The sequence below is a fragment of the Ovis aries genome, chromosome 11 (assembly GCF_016772045.2).
Source record: "Ovis aries strain OAR_USU_Benz2616 breed Rambouillet chromosome 11, ARS-UI_Ramb_v3.0, whole genome shotgun sequence".
Lineage (NCBI taxonomy): Eukaryota > Metazoa > Chordata > Mammalia > Artiodactyla > Bovidae > Ovis > Ovis aries.
The window spans coordinates 49,381,748-49,396,761 of NC_056064.1; the positions used below are offsets into that span (position 1 = coordinate 49,381,748).

The following is a 15,014-nucleotide window of genomic DNA, read 5'->3' on the forward strand; positions in this document are numbered from 1 at the left end:
GAACAGAGGAAAGACAGAAAAGAGTTGAAGAAAGACCTGAGGAATCTTGGCACCCTTGCTACCCACACTTCCTCAACGTCAGCCGCTCGGCGCCCTGCATGTTCTTGTTTTGTCGGTATCATAACCTGTTGTGCTTGGAAAGCTATAGTTCTTGCCAAGTGCCAACGAACTTGGTGTTTTAAAAGAGAAGATGCTTCAGACGCTAGTGAGCTTTTGAGATATTTTTTATTTGTGCAGAGTGTTTTCATTTTAAGGCTTGGGGAAGGGAAGTGACCTGGGTATTTGTTGGGCTGCTCCTCCCCAGCGCTGGTTCCAAAACCCGGTGGCCAGGGAGAGAGCCTGTTAGAAACGCAGATTTGGGGCCTGTTGCTGCAGGGGCTCAGGCTCCAGGTCTGCTCGGCAGACTTGGCTTTAAGGAGCTCCACAGTGGCTCTTCTGTACCCAGCCCAGGCGGCATGCGTGTTTCTGTTCCCATCACGGTCAGTGCTGGACCATGCTGCCCCAGGCTCTTCATCCACTGGGCTCCTGAGGTCTGAGTGGTCATCTTGTCCACTGCTGTGTCTGGCCCTTACTGCCAGTTTCACTGTCCCTCACTGTCTTACCAAACTGTGGGCACTGTGAAAGCAGAGGCCTCTCTGCCTCCTGCGGTAGTGTCCTGGGCCCAGTGGGCACTAAATTCCAAGCTCCTGCCCTGCAGAGCCTACCCCCAGGGTGGACTTGGGGAGAAGTGGCAGAGTTGTAAGGAAAGATGGTGTGGATTCCACCCCAGAGATGGCGCGGTCTGCTCTGCATGCGTGTGCTCTGGGCGGACCAGGACCACGGACAGTGCCAGGCGTGCCCTCCGCCTCCAGACTCCCTCTGCCCGCCTTCCTGCCAATCTCCTGCTGGTCGGAGAGGATTCTTGTCTTTTCTCCCAATTAAAGGGAATTCCTTCCTCTACCCACCCAGGACAGAGCAAGAAGCGGGGGCAGGGGCATTGGCAGCACTCAGGTTTTGGGTTCTGTTGGGAGCGCTGTCAGCAGAGGAAAAGGCACAACTTGAATTTTTGTGTATGTAGTAAAATTGCATGTTTGATTCTAAGTTATTTTTGTGTTTTTCTTATGCTATAATTATAGCTGTTGAAAAATTATATATGCATATAGATAGAGACTAGAAGGGAACTTAGAATGGTGAAAATAGTATGTTCAGAGGATGATGATACTGTGTAATATATAATACTGAGCATTTCTGGGATTCCTGCTGTGGAGCTTGTGCAATAAGCCCAGAATTATAATATTTTCAAAAAGCGTCATGGAATGAACTCAGGTTCGTTGTCCCCTAAACACTGAGTGTCCTTTTCGGTGGGCTCCAGCAGCCTCCTGCCCATGGTTGTGCACTGGATAGCCGCAGTCTCCGCGCTGTCTCAGGAGGGGAGGGCTCATCCTTCTACTCCACCATCTTGCACCGGAAGCCCCACGCTGAGTGTACTTTGTTAGAGACATTATACTTTAAAAGGGCTTCCCCTGTGGCTCAGCTGGTAAAGAATTGGCCTGCAATGCGGGAGACCCAGGTTCAGATCCTGGGTTGGGAACATCCCCTGCAGAAAGGAAAGGCTACCCACTCTAATATTCTGGCCTAGAGAATGCCATGGACTGTATAGTCCATGGGGTCACAAAGAGTTGGACATGACTGAGCGACTTTCACTCACTTACCTTAAGAATCAGTATTACTGGAATAGTACTTACATATAATAAAGTACACTCATTTAAGTGTACATTCCATGAGTTTGACAAATGTATGCACACATGTAAAAGCCAACTTAGTCAAATTTAGAATGTTTCCATTGCCATAAAAAGTTTCCTCATGCCTCTTTGCAGTCATTCTCCCATGCCTTGAAGCAACCGCAAATGTGATTTCTTTAGGTTAGTGATCTAATTATATTATCTGTTCTTTCAGTACATTAGGTTTTTTCTCCCGTTCTAGAACTTCATGTAAATGGAATCATACAATATGTACTCTTGTGGTTGGCCTTTATTGGCTCAGCATATGTTTTCGAGATTTATCAATATTGTTTCTTATACCAATACTTCAGTCTTTTTATTGTTGACTAGTATATCCGAATGCATGGATTAACCACAAATTGTGTATCTATATAGTCATCCATTGATGGACATTTAGGTGGCTTCCTGTATTTGGCTATTATGACTAAAGATGCTATGAAAGTTTGTGTACAGGTCTTATCATGAACATATGTGCTCATTTCTCATGGATAAATATCTAGAGATAGATTGCTAGATGATACAATACATGTACATGTAACTTTGTGAGGAACTTCAAAACTATCTTACAAAGAGACTGAATCATTTTACACTCCCACCAGCAGTCTGTGAGACTTCCAGTAGTTTCGTGTTCTTCCAACACTTGGAATTGTCTGCATTTTAAATTTGAGCCCTTGTAGTGTACATGTGTTTCTGTCTCATTGTTTTAGCTTGCATTTCCCTGATGACTAAATATGTTGAACATTTATTTGGGCGCTTAGTGATCATGCTGGAGAATCCCAAGGACAGCGGAGTCTAGGTTGCTTCCATGTCCTAGCAATTGTAAAAAGTGCTGCAATGAATATTGGGGTACATGCGTCTCTTTCAACCCTGTAGCATCTATAGTGATAAAGCTACAGTGTCATTTTATTGAAAAAAAAAAAATCAGGTATTGTAAATCCTCCAACTTTGTTCTTCCTTTTCAAAATTATTTCAAATCTCTTTAGCTCTTTTGGGATTTCTGCAAAATTTTAGAATCAGCTTGTCTAGTCTGCTTGGATTTTTTTTATTGAAATTGCATTGAATATATAGTTCTGTTTGGGAATCTTAATATTGAATCTTCTAATCTATAAACATGGTATATCTGCCGATTTATTTGGGCCTTCTTGAGTTTCTCTCAGAAATATTTTGTAGTTTTCGATAAATTTAACAAAATACTTCCCAAATGTGTTTTGGTGCTAACAAAAATGGTTCATCTTCCAGTTTTATTGCTATAAACATACTATTAATAGATTACCTTATTTGTTTTAGTTGGTTTTGTTTTGCCTTTGGTTTTTTTCGATTAAGAACTCACTGTTTAGTGACCGTGGTATCTGTGAGTAAAGACTCTGCCTCTCTCTCTGGTCCACGTGTTTTTCTTCTTTGTTCTTGGCCCACTGTCCTGGCTGGGACACCCCCATGCAATGTCAAATAGGAATGGTTCTGGTGACAGTCCTTGTCGTGTTCAGATTTTTCTTTGTTTCATCATGTACATCATGGGAAAAAAAAAAAACACACACATAGAGAGGAGCATAAACCGCAAATATACAGCTCAGTAAATTATCATGTGGCAAATATTTCTGAACTAGCACAGAAAATAACCACCTCAGTAGCACCTTTCTTGCCCTTTCACAGTTACCTTCTTCATCCTCCCCAAAGCTAAATATTGCCCTGCCTGTTTTGGAAGATTTTATAAGTGGAATCATGTATAATCTTCCATGTCTGGCTTCTCCCACTCTGTGGCTTGTCTTTTCACTCTCTGAAAGCTGTCTGTTGATGAATAGAATTCTTTAAGGAGTTTGATTTAGTGATCTTTTCCTTTATGGTCAGTGCCTTTTGTCTTCTTCATGAGTTGTTTTCTCTTACTTGAAGGCCCTGAAGTTATTCTTTAATGTTCCAGATGCTTTTTTTTTTTAACCTTTTCTATTTTGATGTAAACCCCACTTGAAATTGACTTTGCTTATTTCTGTTTAACATGTAAACACAGCACAGATCATAAGTGCCCAGTCTGCTGAGTCTTGAGGGAGTGAACACTCCAGGGCAGCCCGTGGCCCAGCCTGGGAGTGGAACACGGCCGGTGTCACACATGCCCCCCTGTTCCTTGTCAGTAATTCCCCTCCTCTTCTCCACAAGTCAGCTGGGATACTAACACCCTAAGTTAGTCATTTTGACCTTTATGTGATTCCTCGTGTGTTCTGTGCCTGCCTTGTCTCACTTTTGTCCGCTGATACCACAGTGTAGCTTTATTGAACATCTCATTTCATGCTATATGTTCTCTTGTTCATCTATGTAGTAGTTAGGGCTATTTTTTAAAAAAATCTTTTTGCATTTTTTGGATAGATGTTAGAGTAATTTTGTTCATTTTCACAAAATCCGCTTTGAGGCTTTTGATTGGATTATATTGAATCAGTAGATCAATTAGGTGAGAACAGCTTCTTTACAATAGTCTTCCTAACAATGACTATATGTTTGTTGACTTTTTTAGATCTTGTTTAATTTATCTCAATAGCCACGAGTAGTTTTCATACAGAGGGCTTACAGTCCTTTGTTAAATTAATTCCTTGATATTTGATTTAAAAAAACACATTTTTATCAGCTCTCTTGAGATGCAGTTCACATAAAATCCACCCAGTTAAAGTGTACAATCCAACGGTTTTTGGTATATTCACAGTGTTGTGCAACTGTCACCACAATCTAATTTTAGACTTTTTCCATCACCACAAAATTAAACCCCGTACCTATTAGTAATCACCCCTCATTCCCCCAGCTCCCATCTGTGGGCAGCCACTAGCCTTTCTGTCTCTATGGATTTGCCTGTTCTGGACATTTCATATAAATGGAATCTACATTATGTGGTCTCTGTGAATGGCGTCTTTCACTTGGCGTGATGTTTTCAAGGCTCGTCATGTTATAGCATAGAAATGTACTACATTTCTTTTAATTGGTGCATAGCAGTCCTTTGTGTGAATATACACTTTATCTGTTTGCTAGTTGATGAACATTTGGGTTGTTTCCACTTTTTGACTGTTATAAATAATGCTGCTATAAACATTCCTGTACAAGTTTTTGTGTGGCTAGGTGTTTTCAGTTCTTCCTGGAGTGGAATTGTTGGGTCATATGGTAACTCTATGTTTAACATTTTGAGGAACTACGATAATGTTTTCCAAAGTGACTATACCACTTTACATTCTAACCAACAATATATGAGAGTTATTTGACCTTTCTTGATACTACTGTAAGAGGCATCATTATACATATAAAGAAATTACTTATTGATCTTATATCCAGAAACCTTATCAAATTCATTTTTAATTCTAATATTTCTCTGTTGATTATTTTGGGTTGTTTATTAAGCAGTCATTTTTCCTCTTTCTACTAAGCCTTGTAACTTTTATTTTTAATACTTATTTACTTGGCTGTGCTGTGTCTTAGTTGTGGCACGCAGGATCTTTACTTGTAGCACCTAAACTCTTAGTTGTGGCATGTGAGATCCAATTCCTTGATCAGGGATCAAACCTGGGCCCCCTGCATTGGGAGCTCAGAGTCTTACTCACTGGACCACCAGGGAAATCCCAAGCCTTGTATCTTTTATTTCTTTTTTTTGACTCAAGTCTCCAGTGAATTGTTAAATAGAAATCATGATAATAGGCATTCTTGTCTCCCTTCACAGAGAGAGCTTCAAAGAGAGAGCTGAAATGTTTCACTGTTAAGTATAATGTGTTGTTTACCGTAGTTTTTTTTCATATATAGCCTTAATAAATTCTCTTCCAAATGCCAAAGAAATATAGGATACCCTGAGACAGAAAAAGTGTACTGGGATTGGGTGGAAATGCTTCAGAAAAGTGTCATTTCTGTTTCCTTCCACTTTAACTGCTCTCCTGGCACTGTGAGCTCCATCCCCCTGTGGTCATCGTCCCTCGGTGGGCGTCACTCACCGGACTTCCATTCAGGATCTCTCCTTCAGCGAAATGCAGTAACACCCACCTCTGCAGCAGACTAAAAGATCTTAAATGTCAGGAAGGAAGTCATGTCTTTAGGGTGATACTCCTTAGTGCTGGATATAGAATTTGCAAAGATTTTCTCCCATTCTATGGTAGTCTTTTTACTTTCTTGATGAATTTATACCTAAATTCAGTTCAGTTCAGTTCAATTCAGTTGCTCAGTCATATCTGACTCTTTGCAACCCCACAGACCGCAGCACACCAGGCCTCCCTGTCCATCACCAACTCCCGGAGTTCACCCAAACTCATGTCCATTGAGTCGGTGATGCCATCCAACCATCTCATCCTCTGTCGTCCCCTTCTCCCACCTTCAATCTTTCCCAGCATCAGGGTCTTTTCAAATGAGTCAGCCCTTCACATCAGGTGGCCAAAGTATTGGAGTTTCAGCTTCAACATCAGTCCTTCCAGTGAACACCCAGGATTGATCTCCTTTAGGATGGACCTAAATTAAAACACAAAATTTTTAACTTTTGAAGAAGCCCAGTTTGTCAGTTCTTTTTCATTATTTGTGCTTTTGTTGTCATATCTAAGAATTCTTTGCTTAATTCAAAATAACTAACATTTATTCCTAAGTTTTTTTCTGAAGAGTTTTTTTAGTTTTAGCTCTTACATTCAAGTCTGTGGTCTATTTTGAGTTAATTTTTGTGTGTGGGTAGGGTCTTATTTACCTTTTCCCTGTGGTGATCCACTTGTCCTAGCAGTTTGTTGAAAAGACTGTTTTATTCCTGTTGAACTGCCTTGAATCAACCATAATTGCCAAGGTATTTCTCTATTCTCAGTTATGCTTTACTGATCTCTATGTTTATCTTTAGGCCACCACTGTAGCTTCCCAGTAGTGACTTTCAAAGTCAGAAAATGTGCAGAAGCTAACACAATTGTGGTAAAGCAATTATATTCCAATTTTTTAAAAAGTCAGAAACTGTAAGCCCTCCATCTATAATATTTCTTCCTTTTTCAACATTTTTTCCATTCTGGGTCTTTTATATTTCCAAATGAATTTTAGGGTCATCTTGTCATTTTTACAAAAGAAGCAAGTTGAGATTTAGATTTCAATTAGATTGAGTCTATAGGTCAATTTGGGGAGAATTGCTTTGCTGAGGAATTGAGTCTTCAAATCCATAAACATGAGATGTCTGGTTTGTTTATTTAGGTCTTTAATTTCTTTCAGCAGTGTTTTGTAATTTTTACCATACAAATCTTATACTTCCTTTGTTAAATTTATACTTCAATATTTTATCCTTGTGATGTTATTGTGAATGTATTATTTTCTTAATTTTATTTCAGATTGTTCAATGCCAATATATAGAAATAATATTGATTTTTGTATCTTGATCTTATATTATGTGACACTGCTGTACTTGTCTGTTAATTCTAGTAGTTTTTAGATCTAGTAGTTTTTGATCTCTTAGGGTTTTCTAAATATAAAATCTTATTGTCTGCAAATGGAGGCAATTTTTCTCTTTCCAATCTGGATGCCTTTTATATCTCTTTCTTGCCTGATTGCACTGACCAGACCTCAATACAGAAGTCACAAGAGCAGATATCGTCCCTGTTTCCAGCCTCGGGGAAAGCATTCCATCACTCACCATTAAAATGTGGCTGCAGGGGTTTTGTAGGTGAGTTTTATTGGGTTGAGAAAGTTCCTTTCTTCCTACTTTGTCAAGAATTTTTATCATGAATGAAAAGTGAAAGTGGAAGTCACTAAGTAATGCCCGACTCTCTGGGACCCCGTGGAATTCTCCAGGCCAGAATACCAGAGTCCAGGCCAGAATACTGCAGTGGGTAGCTCCCTTCTCCAGGGGATCTTCCCAACCCAGGGATCAAACCCAGGTCTCCTGCACTTCGGGCGGATTCTTTACCAGCTGAGCCACCAGGGAAGCCCAAGAATACTGGAATGGGTAGCCTATCCCTTCTCCAGCTGATCTTCCTGACCCAGGAATCGAACCGATGTCTCCTGAGTTGCAGATTCTTTACCAGCTGAGCTATCAGGGAAGTCCATGAATAACCATTAGATTTTATGAAATGCCTCTATGTACTTACTGAGATCATCATGTAGTGATTCTTCTTTTTTTTCTTTCAATATGATCTGTGACATTAATTGGCTCTCAGATATTAAAGCAACCTTGCATTTCTGGGATAAATCCCACCTGATTATAGTGTATAATCCTTTTTATATGTTGCTGATATTTTGTCAAGGACTTTTTTATCTGTATCCATGTGGGATATTGGTCTGTACTTTTCTTGTGATGTTATTTTCTTCAGTATCAAGTAATATGAGCCTCAGAGAATGAGCTGGGAAGTAATGCTTCCTCTTCATTTTTCTGGGAGACTTTGTAAAGGTGGGATGTTCTTTATTCTTTGAATGTTTATGGAATTCACCATCTGAGTTTTTCAAATTACTAGTTCTTTTTTTTTTTTTCACTTCTTATATAGATCTATTCAGATTCTATATTTCTTCAGTCGGTTTTAGTAATTCATGTCTTTCCAGAAATTTGTTCATTTCATTTAAATTGTCTAAATTGTTGGCATGTAGTTACTTATAGTACTCTCTCATAGTCCTTTTAACTTTTGTGAAGTCAGAGCTGCTGTCTTATTTTTTCACTCCTGAATCAGGTATTTGTGTCTTTTGTTTTCCTCGGTCTGTCTAGCTCAGGAGTCTACAGACAGCAGCTCATAGGCCAAACCCACTGGCAGCCTGTTTTTGTATAGCCTCTGAGCTAAAAATGGTCTTTATATTTTTAAAGTGTTGTAAAAACAAGACAACAACAAAAAAGAATATTGACAGAACCCATATGTGGCAGAAAAGCTAAAATATTTACTATCTGACTCTTTACAGAAAAAGCTTGTTCATCTCCAGTCTAGCTAAACGTTTGATACATTTATTGATGTTTTCAAAAGACCAACCAATGTTTTAATTGATTATCTGTTTTTCTTTCTTTTTTTTTTTCCTGCTTCATTGATTCCTGCCATAATCTTTGTCTTCCTTCTGCTTGCTTTTGGTTGAGTTTGCTTTGTGTGTGTGTGTGTGTGTGTGTGTGTGTGTGTGTGTGTGTATGGTTGGTTCCTAAGATCTTTCTTTGTTACTTTAGGCATTAACAGCTATAAAATTTTCTCCAAGAATTGCTGTATCTGTTTTGTATTGTGTCCTGTTTTCATTTTCATTCAAATACCTCAGAGTAGTTTCTGATTTCCTTTGTGATTTCTTCTTTAACCCATTGCCTATTTAGAAGTACATTGTTTATATCCATATATTGGTGGTAGATTTCCCCAAATCCTATTTTTGAATTCTAATAATTTTATGTGGTCAGAGAACACCCTTTATATGCTTTTGTGTGCTGTGGCTAGTCGCTCAGTCATTTCTGACTCTGCAACCCTATGGACTGCAGCCCACCAGGCTCCTCTGTCCATGGGATTCTCCAGGCAAGAATTCTGGAGTGGGTTGCCATGCCCTCCTCCAGGGGATGGAGGGGTCAAACCCAGGTCTCCCTTATTGCAGGCGGGTTCTTTACCAACTCAGCCACCAGGGAAGCCCAAGAATACTGGAGTGGGTATCCTATCCCTTCTCCAGGGGATCTGATCTTTAAAATTTTACAATCCCTTTTTTGTGGTGTAGTATACAGTCTGTTTGGAGAAGGCAATGGCACCCTACTCCAGTACTCTTGCCTGGAAAATCCCATGGATGGAGGAGCCTGGTGGGCTGCAGTCCATGGGGTCACTAAGAGTCGGACATGACTGAGCGACTTCCCTTTCATGTTTCACTTTCATGCATTGGAGAAGGAAATGGCAACCCACTCCAGTGTTCTTGCCTGGAGAACCCCAGGAACTGCGGAGCCTGGTGGGCTGCCATCTATGGGGTTGCACAGAGTCGGACACAACTGAAGTGACTTAGGAGCAGCAGCATACAGTCTGTTGTTATTGGGTGGGAGTTCCATAGGTAGATGTCAGCAAGTTGATGTTATTGGGTGGGTGTCCATAGACAGAAGTCAGCTGGTTGATGTTGTTGGTTGGTGGTGCTCATATCATCTGTAGCTGCACTATTTTGTCAAGTTATTCTGTCGATTCTTTTTTTAATATATTTATTTTTTATTGAAGGATAATTGCTTTATGGAATTTTGTTTTCTGTCAAACATGAATCAGACATAGGTATACATATATCCCCTCCCTTTCAAACCTTCCTCCCATCTCCCTCCCCATCCCACCCCTCTAGGTCGATACAGAGCCCCTGTTTGAGTTTCCTGAGCCATACAGCAAATTCCCCTTGGCTATCTATTTTACATATGGTAGAAGTCATTTGAGTCTATTCTGTCCATTCTTGATGATAGCTTATTGAAGTCTCCAACTCTTATTGTTGAATTGTCTATTTTTCTCTTCAATACCATTCATTTTTGTTTCTTTTTGTTCCACTGTTGTTATATACATGCCTATTTATAATTGTTATATCTTTCTGATGGATTGACCATTCTGTCAATGTTTAATGTCTTTCTTAGTTTCTTTTAATGTTCCTTGTTTTAAAGTCTGTTCTGATTCGTGTTAGTAAAACTACGTCTCTCTTATGGTTATAGTTTGCTTGCTGTATCTTTTTCCATTCTTTTACTTTAATCTATTTGTGTCTTTGAACCTGAATTTTTGTCTCTTGTAAATAGCTTATAGGTAGAACTTGTTTTTGTTTGTGTGTGTGTGTGTATGTGTGTTTTATTGCAGTTTGACAACTTTTACCTTTGATTAGAGTTTTGAATTTATTCACATAATTTAAGTTTTTTACAATTGGATTTATGTCTGCCATTTTGCTATTTATTTTCTTTTCTATTTTCTATGACTCATATTATTTTTGTTCCTCTGTTCTTTATTTACTGCTTCCCTTTAAAAAAAAATGAAATAGATATTTTCTGCTAAGTCACTTCAGTCGTGTCCAACTCTGTGTGACCCCATAAACGGCAGCCCGCCAGGCTCCCCCGTCCCTGGGACTCTCCAGGCAAGAACACTGGAGTGGGTTGCCATTTCCTTCTCCAATGCATGAAAGTGAAAAGTGAAAGGGAAGTCTTTCGGTCGTGTCCGACTCTTAGTGACCCCATGGACTGCAGCCTACCAGGCTCCTCCATCCATGGGATTTTCTAGGCAAGAGTACTGGAGTAGGGTGCCATCGCCTTCTCCAAGATATTTTCTAGTGTACTATTTGTAATAAATTATTGATTTTTAACTCTTTTTAAATTATTTTCTTAATGGTTGCCTTGGGAAGTCTTTTATTGTCTGTTCTTTTGTGTGTTTTTACTTACATGTCCAGTTGTCTTTGTGTATTGGCCATTGTATTTGAATACTTCTCTGTGATGTTAATTTGAGGCCATGGATGAAAGTTTTTTCCCTCAGAGATTTTCCTCTGCTTCTTCCAGGTGCTTGGGAGAACCACCATCCTGGGACCCTTGTTACCCTGTTTTGAGGCTTCTGGGCTTTTAGGCTTCATATCCCATTCACCTTTTGAGGAAGTAACCTGCCTTGACCTGAGCTCAGAACTGTTGTGGGTTGAAAGCAGGCCCCGCCCCGACTCCCAGTCTTGAGCAGACCGCTGGCTCTGATCTCCATTCCCTGCAGCCTCGCAGGGTTACCAGAACCATGGCTCAGAGTTTAGCTCTTTCTCATAGATCAGTGAGGACTTGAGGGCAGAGGTGGCTTGCTTCCTCTCTCAGCTGATGATTCTCAGAGATTTGGGCTCAAGGTAGTGAGCTGCCTTGTTAACTCTCTGTTTAAGACTCTTTCAGTATCTTTGGGAATTGTTTGTGTGCCATTAGCCTGTCATTTCTGCAACTGGATGTGGAGGCGTTGTGACCTCCGTGGGGGTCCTGCCCTGCCATGACTTAGTTACTCAGGCTAAGTAGCAAATCACAGAAGACAGCTTCTCTCAAGCAGACTCGCTTCCCCTCAGTGTCTCAGGCTTCAGGAAAATGTAGGTGAGTCACGTGCGTGAGTCCCTGATGCTGTGCTTTGGAAATCGGCTCTCGGCGTGCAGATGGGGCTTCCTCTGCTCTCTCCCCTGTCCTTCAGGGTCCTCTGTGTGAAATGTGCATCCTGAGGTTGAGGTGTGACCAGGGAATTGCTACCTGTGTCTTCAAATCTTGTCCAAAAGTCAAGCATAGGGAGACTTAACATCGACCTTGCTTTCTTCACAGATCTCCTTGACTGTAGGCTGCTATTTCCTTCATCTGCAAGTGGTTCCTCCTGCCCCTCACCCATCCTGGGAGTTGGTCATCCCTGGGGGTCCACAGCCTTGCTCCCTCAGGACCACCCTCTATTCACAAGCTACTGAACTCAAAGATGCAGGTTTCTTTTAACTCAAATTCTTTGACCAGATTAGTTTTTCTCTACCCAACATTCTTATGGTCAGAAAGGGAACAGTGTTTCATCTTGAATTAGTGTTATTTTTATAATACATTAAAATTCTTTCCCCTTGGCTGCCAAGAATATTTCTTACCTGGTAATCATCGTGGAATCTTGCACACTTTCAGCAAATAAATCTGGAGGTTTTGAACCCTTCCCTCCTGTGGTAGGGAAAATCTGTTTCCAGATACACCTTGGGATCAGGACATGCAGACTCTGGGTTTTTGTAGTTCATGCTTGATGACCTTTTATATCCATCCTGTAGGCCCCCTCCTGTTTGCATTGCAGATACCAGCTGACTTTTATTAAAACCAGCTCCTGGTATTGGGTACCAGCTATGAGCACAGTGATCTTGACCAGAGCAGGCCCCCTCCCTGGGATGGACATCAATGAAAGGCAGTGGGATCACGGCAGAAACACATCTGGGCTTGTTATTAAAGTATCACATCACTTTTCATATATAATAAAGATCTTTTCATGCTCCCATCTTTCAGCAAGCTTTTCCTCTTTCAAAATGGTCTTGGGAGAGCAAGGAGCTTATCTATAATCTGCAGTCACTGTGCAGCTGAGACAGTCTGTTACCCTGTTACGCTATCACTTTTTGACTTGAATGTTTACTCATTGTGTTCATCTTTGACCTTCTCAGCTTAGGGTCAGGGGTGTGTTAAATGTCTCCTGTATGCTCCTTGTACTTGCAGATGTTCACTTTATTCAGACACCTAGCAGCAGAGGTGATAGAAGACTGTATTAGAATGTTCTTGAGAGCTAAGACTTTTTGGGCAATTTTGCTTTTTGTGTAAATCCTTGAGCTGTACAACTGGACCTGCATTCAAATTTTAATCCTGACGTGTAATTGCTATGAGATCTTGAATGGGTTCTGTAGAGATTCCAAACCTTGGTTTCCTTGGCAAAAAATGGGGGTAATACTAGCTGCTCTGCCTCCAACTGTAGAAGATGGTGATAAATAGCACACACACAAAAAAAGAGTGTTGTGTAAATGGTGAGGTGAATTGAAAATACAATTCCGCCCTGAACAGACACTTCATTTACTCGGCAAATATTTTTGAGGTCCAGCCAAATACACCAGCTGAGCTGGTTCACACACCATCCCCATTGCAGTGGCTGTCTTGGTGTCATTGAGTGTGTATGGGAACTAGAGGCCAGAGGCTTGTGGTGCTGTTCCCGGGGTTCTCACCTGAGTTTGGAGGAAGTGGGGCTTGCGTGTGTGGTGCTAAGGTCCCAGGGGAGGTCATGCTGTGGGCAGAGGCCAGCGCTGACCCTGACCCTGTCTGTGGCTTCCTCAACCCTCCCCACTTTCACTTTGAAACACTTGCCTAGTCCTATGCTGACCCGTGCACCTTCCCACTTGTAACCAGGAGTGGGGGCTGGTTTAGGAAACCCTCAGAATTTCTAGGATTCAGCATGAGGCCACCTGACACGGGGTCACTTTTCAGGAATTTAATCAATAGACCTCCCCTTTCAGGGAAATTTCCCGCTTCTGTCTCTGCTCTGCTGCTTTGCTGTACCCTTTCTGGGAGAGAAATAGCCTGAGCTCTAGCATAACTTCTTTTTATTCTCCTCACATTGCTCACCCCACCCCCCAACCCCCACCCCAACCGCCACTTCAGTTTTCCTTGTTTTCCTTTTTACTGTCTGAGCAGCCAGGGAAGCCCCCCTGGTTTTCCTTTTTAAGATTCCCAGCTGTGGTTGACCACGCACATGCCCACAAGCATGGTCCTGATGGGAGCCAGGGAAGGATTCCGGCCTGGAATAGACGGCTCCTCCACTCCTGTTCTGACAGCTTCCTCCCTGCGTTTCTCTTCCTGCCTGCTGAGGGCGCCACTGTGCATGGAGGGGCCCCTGCCCTGCCAATCCCCTCCCCCTCCTCTCCCCTCCCCTCCCCCTCCCCTCCCCTCCCCCTCCTCTCCCTCCCCTCCCCCTTCCCTCCCTCCTCCCCTTTCATCACCTCCTTTCCCTCCTCCTCACATTAGCCACAAGCTTCCTCTCAGCTTACTTCATCTGCAGTTCATTTGATTAGCATATTAGCTCATGAGGCTATGTTGAAGAAATGAGAGACACAAATACAAATCTTTCCGTTTATCTCATTGCTCAGTTTAAAGATAAATATCCTCCCAATGACATTATTTTTAGCTCTTCTATTGGGCATATTGATACCATATTTGAATTTTTATCAATTTTAAGGCAGTTTTAAAATTGTGAGATGAAACATACCTATAGAAAAATACACAGAACATACATGTACACTTTAAAGATTAATTAGGAAGTAAATACACGTGTATTTACCTCCCAGCAAGTAACTGCATTGCTAATACTTAAGAGTTATACCCTGATCCCCTCTCTACAAAGTCACCACTATTTTGACTTTGGGATTCTAATTGTCTTGCTTTCTTTATGGTAGTTCATATTATATGTATGTGTGTATCTTAAATAATCACGTTAATTTTGCTTGATTTTTGATTTTAAATAAATGGAATAATACTATATATATTCTATTGTCTCGCCTCTTTCCCTCGGCATTGTAGCTGTGAAATTCACTTATGTGTGTGTAGCTGTCGTTCACTGTCAGACCGCAATGGTATTTGACTATAGAGATGCACACGATTTGCTTACCTTTGCTGGTCTGTGTGAACATCAAGCTGTTCCCCATTTTGAACAACACTGTGGTGAACATTTCTCTACACCTCTCTGGTGTGTATATGTAAGCCTTTTTCTGCCCATTGAGTAAATTAAGTTACTGGCTCTCGGGGATCAGAGTCTCCATCTTGCTGGACATGCCCCGCTGTCTTCCTCAGACCCTCATTCCTGCCTGCTGTGTGGTTCTTACTGGAATTGTCCAGCTTCTCACTCG

At 41.3% G+C, this 15,014-nt stretch overlaps 1 protein-coding gene across 14 annotated transcripts in view; it reads left to right on the forward strand.

Moving 5' to 3' along the window:
• The window catches only part of B3GNTL1 (UDP-GlcNAc:betaGal beta-1,3-N-acetylglucosaminyltransferase like 1), a 132,757-nt gene that overhangs the window by 28,552 nt on the left and 89,191 nt on the right, over window positions 1–15,014 (forward strand). The gene's annotated exons all lie outside the window — the stretch shown is intronic.